This window comes from Lucilia cuprina, chromosome 2 (genome assembly GCF_022045245.1).
Source record: "Lucilia cuprina isolate Lc7/37 chromosome 2, ASM2204524v1, whole genome shotgun sequence".
In the NCBI taxonomy this organism is placed as follows: domain Eukaryota; kingdom Metazoa; phylum Arthropoda; class Insecta; order Diptera; family Calliphoridae; genus Lucilia; species Lucilia cuprina.
The window spans coordinates 9,063,722-9,076,057 of NC_060950.1; positions in this window are offsets into that span (position 1 = coordinate 9,063,722).

A 12,336-nucleotide genomic window follows, 5' to 3' on the forward strand; every position below is an offset into this window, starting at 1 on the left:
CTATCTATCTATCTCTCTATCTATCTATCTATCTATCTATCTATCTATCTATCTATCTATCTATCTATCTATCTATCTATCTATCTTTCTATTTACCTGTCTGTGCATCATATTTTCGACCTTGCAGTAGTATAACCAGACCTTCAACTCAATCAAGCCAAAACAAAAAAGTTTTCAACTCCGATTTCGTCCTTGTAGAACTTTTCGATTAACTTCAAGTGGCAGCAAATAACTAAGAGTAGTGTTTTCCACTCACCAATCGTTGTTGCTATTACTCTTGTTGTTGTTAATTATAAAATCAAATAAAATGATTTAATACTCAAACTGAATGGTGCATTAAGTTAAAGCGGAAATAGTACTTGTACATACATACTTTAATCTAGAGCAAAGAGTACTTGAACTAAATCTTCATGTAGTAATTCATACATTTAGTACATATTTTCTTACTCGTCGTGACATCGTTAATAATAAATTTATATTTTTTACAACTTAATCAAAAAATATCTACAATTTTTTATATAAAATAAATGTATATATGTATGTATGGTTATTGTTGTTTTTTTTGGCAATGCATGACTGCAATTTGTTATGTTGCAAATGCAAAAAAAAAACTCGAAAGAAATCGAATTGAACAGGAAAATTGCATTTAATACTTGTTTGCTGTGTTTCGAACTGCCAGTCATAAAAAGTATTGGGAAACGTTTGTAGTTTTGAGACCAGTTTTTCTTTTTTGTAACAATTTATAACTTTTTCATTTTAAACCTAAATAAAAGGGTTTGTGTGTTCAGTATGTATATAAATATATATGTTTTTTAAGGATCTTATACATGTAATACATCTAAGCTGCATACAAATAAATGTATCCTTTTGCTTGTGTGTATGTTAAAAAAAATTGTAAAGTCCTTTTTTGACAGTATTGCATGCTTCGTTGAATTTCTTATTATGTTATTTGTCATAATTGACAGATGTTATAAGTAATCAAGAAAGCAATTTTTGTGTTATTTTTGCCAAATAAGATAACAATTGTAAAAAAAAATAAATAAATAAAATGTAATTTGAAATATATAATGTAAGGCTATTAAGTATTGCATTTATGTTGTAATTTTTAAGGTTAAACAAGGATATTATTCTTCTGAAATACACACATACAAACACAAATTATCAAAAATCTCAACTTTGATACTTCAAGGAAAGATTTATAAAAGCTTTTTTTTATAGAAAGATTTATAAAAGGTTCTCCACTAAAAGTTTTATAGAAACTTTGGAAACGTTTTTCTATAAAAATCTGTATACTTTACGCTAATAAGATTTTCCGTTTTTATGTATTTTTGTAAATAGCTTTTTAGTTCCCGCTATTAAGCTTTTCGGTTTTTAAAGGTAATTTCATAAAAAGCTTTTAAAAGCTCTCCCACAGAAAGTTTTATAAAAGTTTTACTAAAACCTTTATCTTTTGCCTAATAAAGCTTTATCTTTTATATAAAAAGCTTTACAATTTTCGCTATTAGGCTTTTCCAGTTTTAAAGGTATTTTCACAGAAAGTTTTATCAAATTTTCTCAACAAAAAGTTTTTTAAGAACTTTGTAAACGCTTCTCTATAAAAAAGCTTTTCCGTTTTAAAGCTATTTCCGCAAAAATCTTTTCCACATAAAGTTTTATAAAAGCTTCTCCACAAAAGGTTTTATAAAAGCGTTGTTAACACGTTTCTCAAAAAAACTCTTTTCATCAGCAGGTTTTTTAAAAGCTTTTCCACAAACAGCTTTATAAAAGCTTTTTTCCCGAATCTTTTAATAAAAGCTCTGCCTAAAAATTTTTTTGTTTTAAGTTTTCTACAAACAACCCTATCAAAGCTTCTTCATACCAAGAAAGTTGTCAACAAAAAGTTTTATAAAAACTTGTATATAAAAATCTTTATATTTTGTGCAATTAAGCTTTTCGTTTCTTAAATGTGTTTCCGCAAAAAGTTTTTCCACATAAAGTTTTATAAAAGCTTCTTCACAAATAGTTCTATAAAAACTTTAGAAACACGTTTCCCCAAAAAAACGCTTTTCGTCAGCAGTTTTTTTAAAAGCTTTTCCACAAAAAGCTTTTCCCACAAATGGTTTAATAAAAGCTCTTTTTAAAAAAGTTTTTTACAAAGTATTCCACAAACAACCTTATAAAAGTTTGTTCACAAGAAGCTTTATAAAACATACCCACTGAAATCATTTAAATCACAAATTAAGTTTTAAAACTTATGTCCGCCTATCAATCGTAATGTCCCATAGCTTCTATTAAATCGCCTATAACATTTCGTAATTAAAAATCACTTTAAAACACATTTGTACTTTAAACACCCACAAAAAAATCATAGATCCTTAAACAACAAATAGATAAATAAACGTTTGACTATAAATTCTTTAATTTTATAACATTCATTTGTAACCCATTGCACTCATCGTAGTCGTTCAATTTTTATGGTCCGTTTGATGGTGAAAAATGTTGCAAGATTTGCTGTCGTCGTTATTCTAAACAATTTAGAAGTCATAAAACTAAAGTTGAAACAATGTTAAAGAAATAACTACAAAATGTTTATTTATTTCAAATGGTGACAATGATGACTGTGCAATGTTACAGTTTTTCTGGTAGCAAAGTGTTGGTCTAGCTGCTGTTGTTGCTACTGCTGCTACTGCTGTTGGCGATGACGTCTATGATTATTGTTTTAATGTGTTTTTGTTGGTCGTTTTATTGTTGTTGTTGTCATTTATTTTATTTTTATACATATTTTAAGCACTAGTACATCATTTACATAATTTGTAATTTGTTTTTGTTCATTTTAATAGTCTTTGGTTTTTTTTTTATTAAAATGAAGAACACTTCTCCAAAAAATAACCACCTCCATCCATGGAAACCAGCACGACAATGAAATAAAATCTCTAGAATATAAACGCCGCATTATTATTTTTTTAGAAGGAAACCGAAAAAAAAAATAAAAGGAATTTATCTACAACCATTAATTTAAATTTATGTTTAACAGTTGTTGGTTGGACGACAACAATAAAAATAATACAAAAATGAAATCATCAACAACAACCTTAAAATGTTGGGTGAAAGAAAAAAGCTTAATGGTTAACTGTAAATTATTTTCTAAATAAAGCCTAACTTTCAATTTAACAAGCTTATTACGAGAAAATAGCTTTTCTAATAAAAACAGCTTAACTCAGACTTTTAGGTTTCAAAACAAAAGAAAAATATCAAAAAAGTAGCTTTTTATTGGAAAAAAGAAAACATTTAAAAAAATATTCAATAAAAGCTTTTTCCCTAATAACTTTTTATCAAAATTGATTAATAATCAAAGCTTTCTAGTAAAAAAAAACTTTCTCACCAAAAATTTAGAAAACTTTTTATTCTAAAAGTTTAAAAATCATTAAAAAAGAGCTTTTCACTTAAATTACTTACTAAAGCTATGGACAGAGTCTCATTCCACATAAAGATTTGTCATTAACGAAATTTAACGAAAACAGCTTTTAATGCAAAAGATCATATTTCGATAAAAGTTTTACAATAAATCTTAAAAGCTTTTTAAGATATTAGTGGTACAAAAAGTTATTTATAAGAAGAAGCGTTATTAAAGCTTTTTAAAAATGCTCTATAACAAAAAGCTTAATTTACAAAATGCTTAATTAATGTATTAATAAAAGAAGTGTTTTAATAAAAATGTTTTTCATGTTTAGCCTTAAAAAAATGTTTACACAAAAGCTGTATAAAAGCTTTTTCTTAAAAAGTATTTTTTACTTAAAACTTTATACAAAATTTGTCACAAAAAGCTTTATAAAAGCTATTTTGCAAAACTTTATAAAAAATATTTTTTGTAATAATGTGTTTTTCATATTAAGCATTATAAAAGCTTTTACAAAAAAAGTAAAAAGTTAAGAGCTTTTCTTTTTATTACAGCTTTTTTGCCAAACTTTACCAAAAAAAACGTTTTTAACCAAAAGCTTTTTTACAAAAAATCGTTTATTATTTGCAAAAAAAGAAAAAACAAAAAGGTTAAAAAAATCTTTTATTATTTACAAAAAGCTTTATATAAGCTTTATGATAATTTTTCCATTGAAAAGCTTTATAATAGTTTAATAGCTTTGCATAAAATGGTCACTGAAAAATTTATAGAGTTTTTCAAAAATCATTATAAAAGTTTTTTTTGCAAAACTTTATAAAAAAACACCTTTTAAATCAAAAGTTAAAAATTTGCAAAACGGTATAAAAAAGCTTTTTCATTAAAAGGTTTAAAAAAGACCTTTATAAAATGTTAAAATAGTTTAAAAAAATATTTGTAAAAGCTTTTTTCCCAAAAAAATCCATTAGAGCTTTTTTGGAAAAAAACTATATAAAAAAAGCTTTTTCACCAAAATGTCTATATAAGCTTTATAAGAACTTTTCATATAAACAAGCAAGTTGTTTCATTAATTTGATTTGTACAAAAAGTTTGGCTAAAGCTTTTTTCCAAAAATATTTGTAAAAGATTTTTCCCAAAAATATTTGTAAAACTTTCATTAGAATAAATAAGCTTTTTCATCAAAACGCCTTTAAAAAAAGGCTCTATAAGCTTTATGAGAATTTTTCTAATTAAGCTTTCTAAGAAGTTTTCTTATAAAACTTTTCAAAAAACATTTCACAATTAAAACAAGTAGGATTGTATAGTCGGACGTGACCGATCATGTGATGTCCTACACCAGTCAGTGTGATCGCCCTTGGGCCAAAAGAAAATTATGTGCCAAATTTCATAAAATTGTTTAAAAATTGCGATCTGTAACGTACGCACAAGCTTTACATACACAGACTGACGGACGGACGGACATAGCTTATTCGACTCAGAAAGTGAGCCAATTGGTATACTTGACCATGTAGCTGTAGGAACAATATTTTTGATGTTACAAACATCAGCACAAATGTGGTGTAGGGTATAAAAATTCTTTGGGACAACAACTTTCTATTTTCAAAATTCTACCGCCATGAACTTTTTCCCTCGTCCAATGCATTATCTTTTGTACTGTCACCCAAAAAGCTACAGAATTAAACAAAAGTTTTTGTTTCCTTTTTTCGCTCTGCAGATTATTTACACAGCACAGCTTTAGTGCTTTTAACAGAAGATTATTTCAGGTGTTTTTTTCATTAGAATAAAAAAATGAATATTTTTTTTTTTTTGATTTTTTTGGATTAATATTTATATTATTCAGGTTTAACTTTTTCTACCTACTTCTTGTTGTTCATGCCACAACTTTTCACAAATATTTATTCAACAACAAGAACAACAATCTGCTGTTGTTTTTTACTGGATGCTTGCTAACAAATGATAATTATTTTTAAGCTGGCAGGGATTTGTCATATTTGAATTTCTTAAATCATTTTAAACGTTTGTGGTTAAAAAAATTTAATTTGAAATTTATAGTCAGGTGTTTTTGTTATTATTAATTTTTGTTGGTTTTTCATTTGCCACCAGTAGGCAAATTATAAATTTCATTAGAATTTTGTGGTTAACTGTCAAACAGTCACCACAAGTCCGTCATCAATTAAACGTATGACTTTTTAACCTCATTTAACCGCAAAAATTATCATGTATCTAACAGTGTGAGAGTTATTAACTTTAATATTGATATTAAAATGGTTAACCGCTCGCTGCAAAGTTAAAACCAAATATTTTGCTGTTTTGTATATTTAATGAGGTTTTAGGTGTAGGGGGTGGGGCTTTGGCTAAAGGATTTGGCAGAGATTAGTTGAATACTTAAATAAACCAATATACATATGTATCTAAACAAGAAAATGTAAATTATCTTAGGTTTTACATGCATACGTATCTGTACCAAGCAGTACGACGAGACAGTTCCGAACTGACTAATTAACCTACCACTTGCGGTGGCCCCTAGCCACCTGACTACCCAGGTGACCGACTATTTTAAAATGGGCTTGTCCTACGAGGAAGTCAATCGTCACTCTACACCCTACAAAGAGGCAGTAAAGAGACGATTGCTTTTGCTCTCGCTTACGAAGGGGACACTAAAGTGACGACTGTTTTCATTCTCGATTACAAAGGGTACATTCTTGACGAATGGCCCAAAAATACGAATTACGATCATCCGAATTACAGTCCCGAACTGACCAATTAACCTACCACTTGTGGTGGCCCCTAGCCACCTGAATACCCAAGTGACCGACTATTTTAAAATGGGCTTGTCCTACGAGGAAGTCAATCGTCACTCTACACCCTACAAAGAGACTGTAAAGAGACGATTGCTTTCGCTCTCTCTTACAAAGGGGACACTAAAGTGACGACTGTCTTCATTCTCGATTACAAAGGGTACATTCATGACGAATGACCCAAAACATACGAATTACGATCATCCAGGTGGTTAATTATTAGTGCAAATTACTGTATTTTTGGTATGCACCCAGCAGATGGGACAGTCCCGAACTGACCACTAAATCTACCACTTGTGGTGGCCCCTAGCCACCTGACTACCCAGGTGACCAATCATTTTAACATGGGCTTGTCCTACTATGACAAGCCCATGTCACTCTACACCCTACAAAGAGACAGTAAAGAGACGAATGCCTCCGCTCTCGCTTACAAATGGGACACTTAAGTGACGACTATCTTCATTCTCGTTTACAAAGAGTTTATTTGTGACGAAAGTCCAAAAACATACGAATTGGAGTCAGCCAGGTTGTAAGATATTAATGGAACTAAAATTTAAAAATTTAAAGTGTCTACTCTCTAGAATACTTGAGGAGAGTAAAGAGTCGACTGTCTGCGATCCCGCTTACAAAGAGGACACTAAAGTGACGACATAAAAAGGGTACATTTGTGACGAATGACCCAAAACATGCATTGACTCTTTGTCGAACTGCTGGGTATGTATGTATGTATGTATGTATGTATGTATGTATGTATGTATGTATGTATGTATGTATGTATGTATGTATGTATGTATGTATGTATGTATGTATGTATGTATGTGTCTATGTATCTACATACGTATGCATGTATGGCTGCTAATAAAGGCATCTAATTAACAACCACGAAATTAAGACAAAAGATATTAGAAACTAAATTAGTTATATAATGTGATGTTGTTGTTGTTTGTCTTGTTATTGTCCGCACAATAAATACACTGAGAAAGTTGTTCTAATAAAACTAAAGTTTCCTTTTAAGAAAATATCTTATTTAATTTCTCAAAATGTGTCAAAAATTTTGTTAAGTGTATTATTAAGACGATGTGCGATTTTATAATATTTTCTAATTCCATCTACTTAAATAAGTCCATAGAATTACTCATTAAGAACACAACAAAAGGAAACCCAACTTGTGGTGGCTTTTAAGAAATTCTATTTAAAACTTAAAATAACAGTATTAAACTTTAATGGAAAATGAATCACATTTAAATTTATTAAATTAAATAAATTAAAAACATTCATTTTAAATTCATGCTACATTTCTATTATTATTAAATTATTGTTAATCCATATTAGCATTTAAATTTTTATTATTCTGTTTTATCTTTTATTACACATAAACAGATTCTAAAATGTAATTTCAAATTCAAAAACATAAAAAAATTGTAAATAACCATTAAATAAATTTGATAATAATCATATATTCCCTTTAAAAAAAATTTGAAATTTATCACTGATTTTCAATATGTAATTTTAATGCAACAACGTTTTATATAAATTTAGAAAAAAAAGAAAGAGAAGACCGGCAAAAGAAAAACATTTTAGTGATTTAAAAAAAAACAAAACAAAATCAATGTAAAATCTCAAATATACTATGGATAATTTGAATATAGAAGTAGAAACTCTAGTCAATATATGGTGATAGAAAGTTTTTTAAATTATGCTGAAAAAGGGAGATTTAAGAAAAGAAAAATAAGGCAGAGAAAGCCTTTTTTATTTTAATTAAAAATATCGTATTTTTAAATATTTGTTCAAATTAAATTATTCGTAGTGTGTGAGTCTACAATGTACATTTAGGAGAATATAAAATTATATTGTGGTTTACTTTACATGGTTTCAATATATTGTTGAACTTATAATATGACATTTTAGTTACACCATTTAAAAAAAAAACTTCAGTTTTAGTTAATTTCAGTTCAAGTTCAGTTCTAGTTCAGTTCTAGTTCAGTTCTAGTTCAGTTCTAGTTCAGTTCTAGTTCAGTTCTAGTTCAGTTCTAGTTCAGTTCTAGTTCAGTTCTAGTTCAGTTCTAGTTCAGTTCTAGTTCAGTTCTAGTTCAGTTCTAGTTCAGTTCTAGTTCAGTTCTAGTTCAGTTCTAGTTCAGTTCTAGTTCAGTTCTAGTTCAGTTCTAGTTCAGTTCTAGTTCAGTTCTCGTTCAGTCAACTGCGTCTAATACCAAGTTTTTAACATTATTCAAAATGGTGTAACTTTTATATATGCATGTATATCCATATACCCAAGTACATTCTGTATACATAGATAGTACATAAAGAGACAGGTTTACACCAAATGTGACCACTTTATTACTGGCAGCAATAAATGGTAACATTTGAATAGAATCGTGAGAAAGCGTGAAAAGGGTAAAGGAGCTTTTACAAATGGAAAATAAAAATTCCGTACATATTTTTCTATGAATTTTTCAAACTTTACATTTAAATGTGTCTGTCGATCCATTTCTCTGTCTAGATCTGCATGTAGTATTTGTCGTTATTTGACTAACAAAGATTATTTTATATTTTATTGTTAGAAAAAAAATGACATACACACATACACATACAAAATGAACAGTATTTCTCAATGGGGAAATGAAAGTGTTCTTTTGCACATGAGTCAATGTGTGTCAATGCATACATATGTTTTCATTTATTGAAATTGAATATATTTGCGACTTTATATTTATATACATGTATGTATGTTCGCATGTGTACTAAAACAACTGTCTACAGAGTTTGTATTCTTTCGAAAAAATGGACAATATTTTGTGTGTTTAGTGACTATGAAGTGGTAGTGTTAAGGGGATCATACAATAAATGACAATGCATTGTAATTTATTAAAACTAACTAAGATGTTATTGTCAAGCTTTGCGGTGTGCTTACTTTGGAAGCTGGGTAATGCAGATAGGAAATCTACGATATATATACTCTCCCATCAGAGGTTAACACATTTTCAAACAACCATATATTATTTACTGAGTTATTACCGATTTTGGATTTTTTTGAATTTTTATTCTTCATTTAAACTCATATTTACTGAGTTATTAACGATTTTAGATTTTTGGATTTTTAGTCGAAAACATGAGTGACCACAAATCCATTTTTCCATTTTAACGCATATTTACTGAGTTATTAACGATTTTAGATTATTTGATTTTATCATACAAAATATCGATTTTTTGTCGGAAATATGAGTGATCACAAATGAAGCTTATTTTTCCATTTAAAAGCATATTTACTGAGTTATTAACGATTTTAGATCTTTGGAGTTTTTCATACAAAATATCGATTTTTTGTCGGAAATATGAGTGATCACAAATCAACCTTATTTTTCCATTTAAACGCATATTTACTTAGTTATTAACGATTTTAGATTTCTTGAGTTTTTCACACAAAATATCGATTTTTGGTGGGAAAAATGAGTGATCACAAATTGAGCTTATTTTTCCTTTTAAACGTATATTTACTGAGTTATTAACGATTTTAGATTTTTTGGAGTTTTTCATACAAAATATCGATTTTTGGTGGGAAACATGAATGATCACAAATTGAGCTTATTTTTCCATTTAGACGCATATTTACTGAGTTATTTGTTCAGTTTCTCATACAAAATATCGATTTTGGTCGGAAACATGAGTGATCACAAATTGAGCTTGTTTTTCCATTTAGACGCATATTTACTGAGTTATTAACGATTTTAGATTTTTTGGAGTTTTTCATACAAAATATCGATTTTTGGTCGGAAACATGAGTGATCACAAAATGAGCTTGTTTTTCCATTTAGACGCATTTTTACTGAGTTATTAACGATTTTTTGGAGTTTTTCATACAAAATATCGATTTTTGGTGGAAAACAAGAGTGATCACAAATTAAGCTTATTTTTCCATTTAAACGCATACTGAGTTATTAACGATTTTAGATTTTTTCAGTTTTTCATGCAAAATATCGATTTTCGGTGGGAAATATGAGTGATCACAAATTGAGCTTATTTTTCTATTTAGACGCATATTTACTGAGTTATTAACGATTTTAGATTTGTTCAGTTTTTCATACAAAATATCGATTTTCGGTGGGAAATATGAGTGATCACAAATTGAGCTTATTTTTCCATTTAGACGCATATATACTGAGTTATTAACTATTTTAGATTTTTGAAGTTTTTCATACAAAATGTCGATTTTTGGTGGGAAACATGAGTGATCACAAATTGAGCTTATTTTTCCATTTAGACGCATATATACTGAGTTATTAACGATTTTAGATTTTTTCAGTTTTTCATGCAAAATATCGATTTTCGGTGGGAAATATGAGTGATCACAAATTGAGCTTATTTTTCTATTTAGACGCATATTTACTGAGTTATTAACGATTTTAGATTTGTTCAGTTTTTCATACAAAATATCGATTTTTGTTGGGAAACATGAGTGATCACAAATTGAGCTTATTTTTCCATTTAGACGCATATTTACTGAGTTATTAACGATTTTAGATTTTTCAGTTTTTCATACAAAATATCGATTTTTAGTCGGAAACATGAGTGATCACAAATTGAACTTATTTTTCCATTTTAACGCATATTTACTGAGTTATTAACGATTTTAGATTTTTGAAGTTTTTCATAAAAAATATCGATTTTTTGTGGGAAACATGAGTGATCACAAATTGAGGTTATTTTTCCATTTAAACGCATATTTACTGAGTTATTAACGATTTTAGATTTGTTCAGTTTTTCATACAAAATGTCGATTTTTGGTGGGAAACATGAGTGATCACAAATTGAGCTTATTTTTCCATTTAGACGCATATTTACTGAGTTATTAACGATTTTAGATTTTTGGAGTTTTTCATACAAAATATCGATTTTTGGTGGGAAACATGAGTGACAAATTGAGCTTATTTTCCATTTAGACGCAAATTTTTTGAGTTATTAACGATTTTAGATTTTTGGAGTTTTTAATACAAAATATCGATTTTTGATGGGAAACATACTTAAGTGATCACAAATTGAGCTTATTTTTCCATTTGAACGCAAATTTACTGAGTTATAAACGATTTTAGATTTTTTCAGTTTTTCATACAAAATATTGATTTTTGGTGGGAAACATGAGTGATCACAAATTGATCTTATTTTTCCATTTATACGCATATTTACTGAGTTATTAACGATTTTAGATTTTTTCAGTTTTTCATAAAAAATATCGATTTTTGGTGGGAAACATGAGTGATCACAAATTGAGCTTATTTTTCCATTTAGACGCATATTTACTGAGTTATTAACGATTTTAGATTTTTGAAGTTTTTCATACAAAATATCGATTTTTGGTGGGAAACATAAGTGATCACAAATTGAGCTTATTCTTCCATTTAGACGCATATTTACTGAGTTATTAACGATTTTAGATTTTTTCAGTTTTTCATGCAAAATATCGATTTTTGGTGGGAAATATGAGTGATCACAAATTAAGCTTATTTTTCCATTTAGACGCATATATACTGAGTTATTAACGATTTTAGATTTTTTCAGTTTTTCATACAAAATATCGATTTTTGGTCGGAAACATAAGTGATCACAAATTGAGCTTATTTTTCATTTAGACGCATATTTACTGAGTTATTAACGATTTTAGATTTTTGGAGTTTTTCATACAAAATATCGATTTTTAGTCGGAAACATGAGTGATCACAAATTGAGCATATTTTTCCATTTAGACGCATATTTACTAAGTTATTAACGATTTTAGATTTTTGGAGTTTTTCATACAAAATATCGATTTTTGGTGGGAAACATAAGTGATCACAAATTGAGCTTATTTTTCCATTTAAACGCATATTTACTGAGTTATTAACGATTTTAGATTTTTTCATTTTTTCATACAAAATATCGATTTTTGGTCGGAAACATAAGTGATCACAAATTGAGCTTATGTTTCCATTTAAACGCATATTTACCTAGTTATTATCGATTTTAGATTTTTCAGTTTTTCATGCAAAATATCGATTTTTGGTGGGAAACATGAGTGATCACCAATTGAGATTATTTTTCCATTTAAACGCATAATTACTGAGTTATTAACGATTTTAGATTTTTGGAGTTTTTCATACAAAATATCGATTTTTGGTGGGAAACATGAGTGAT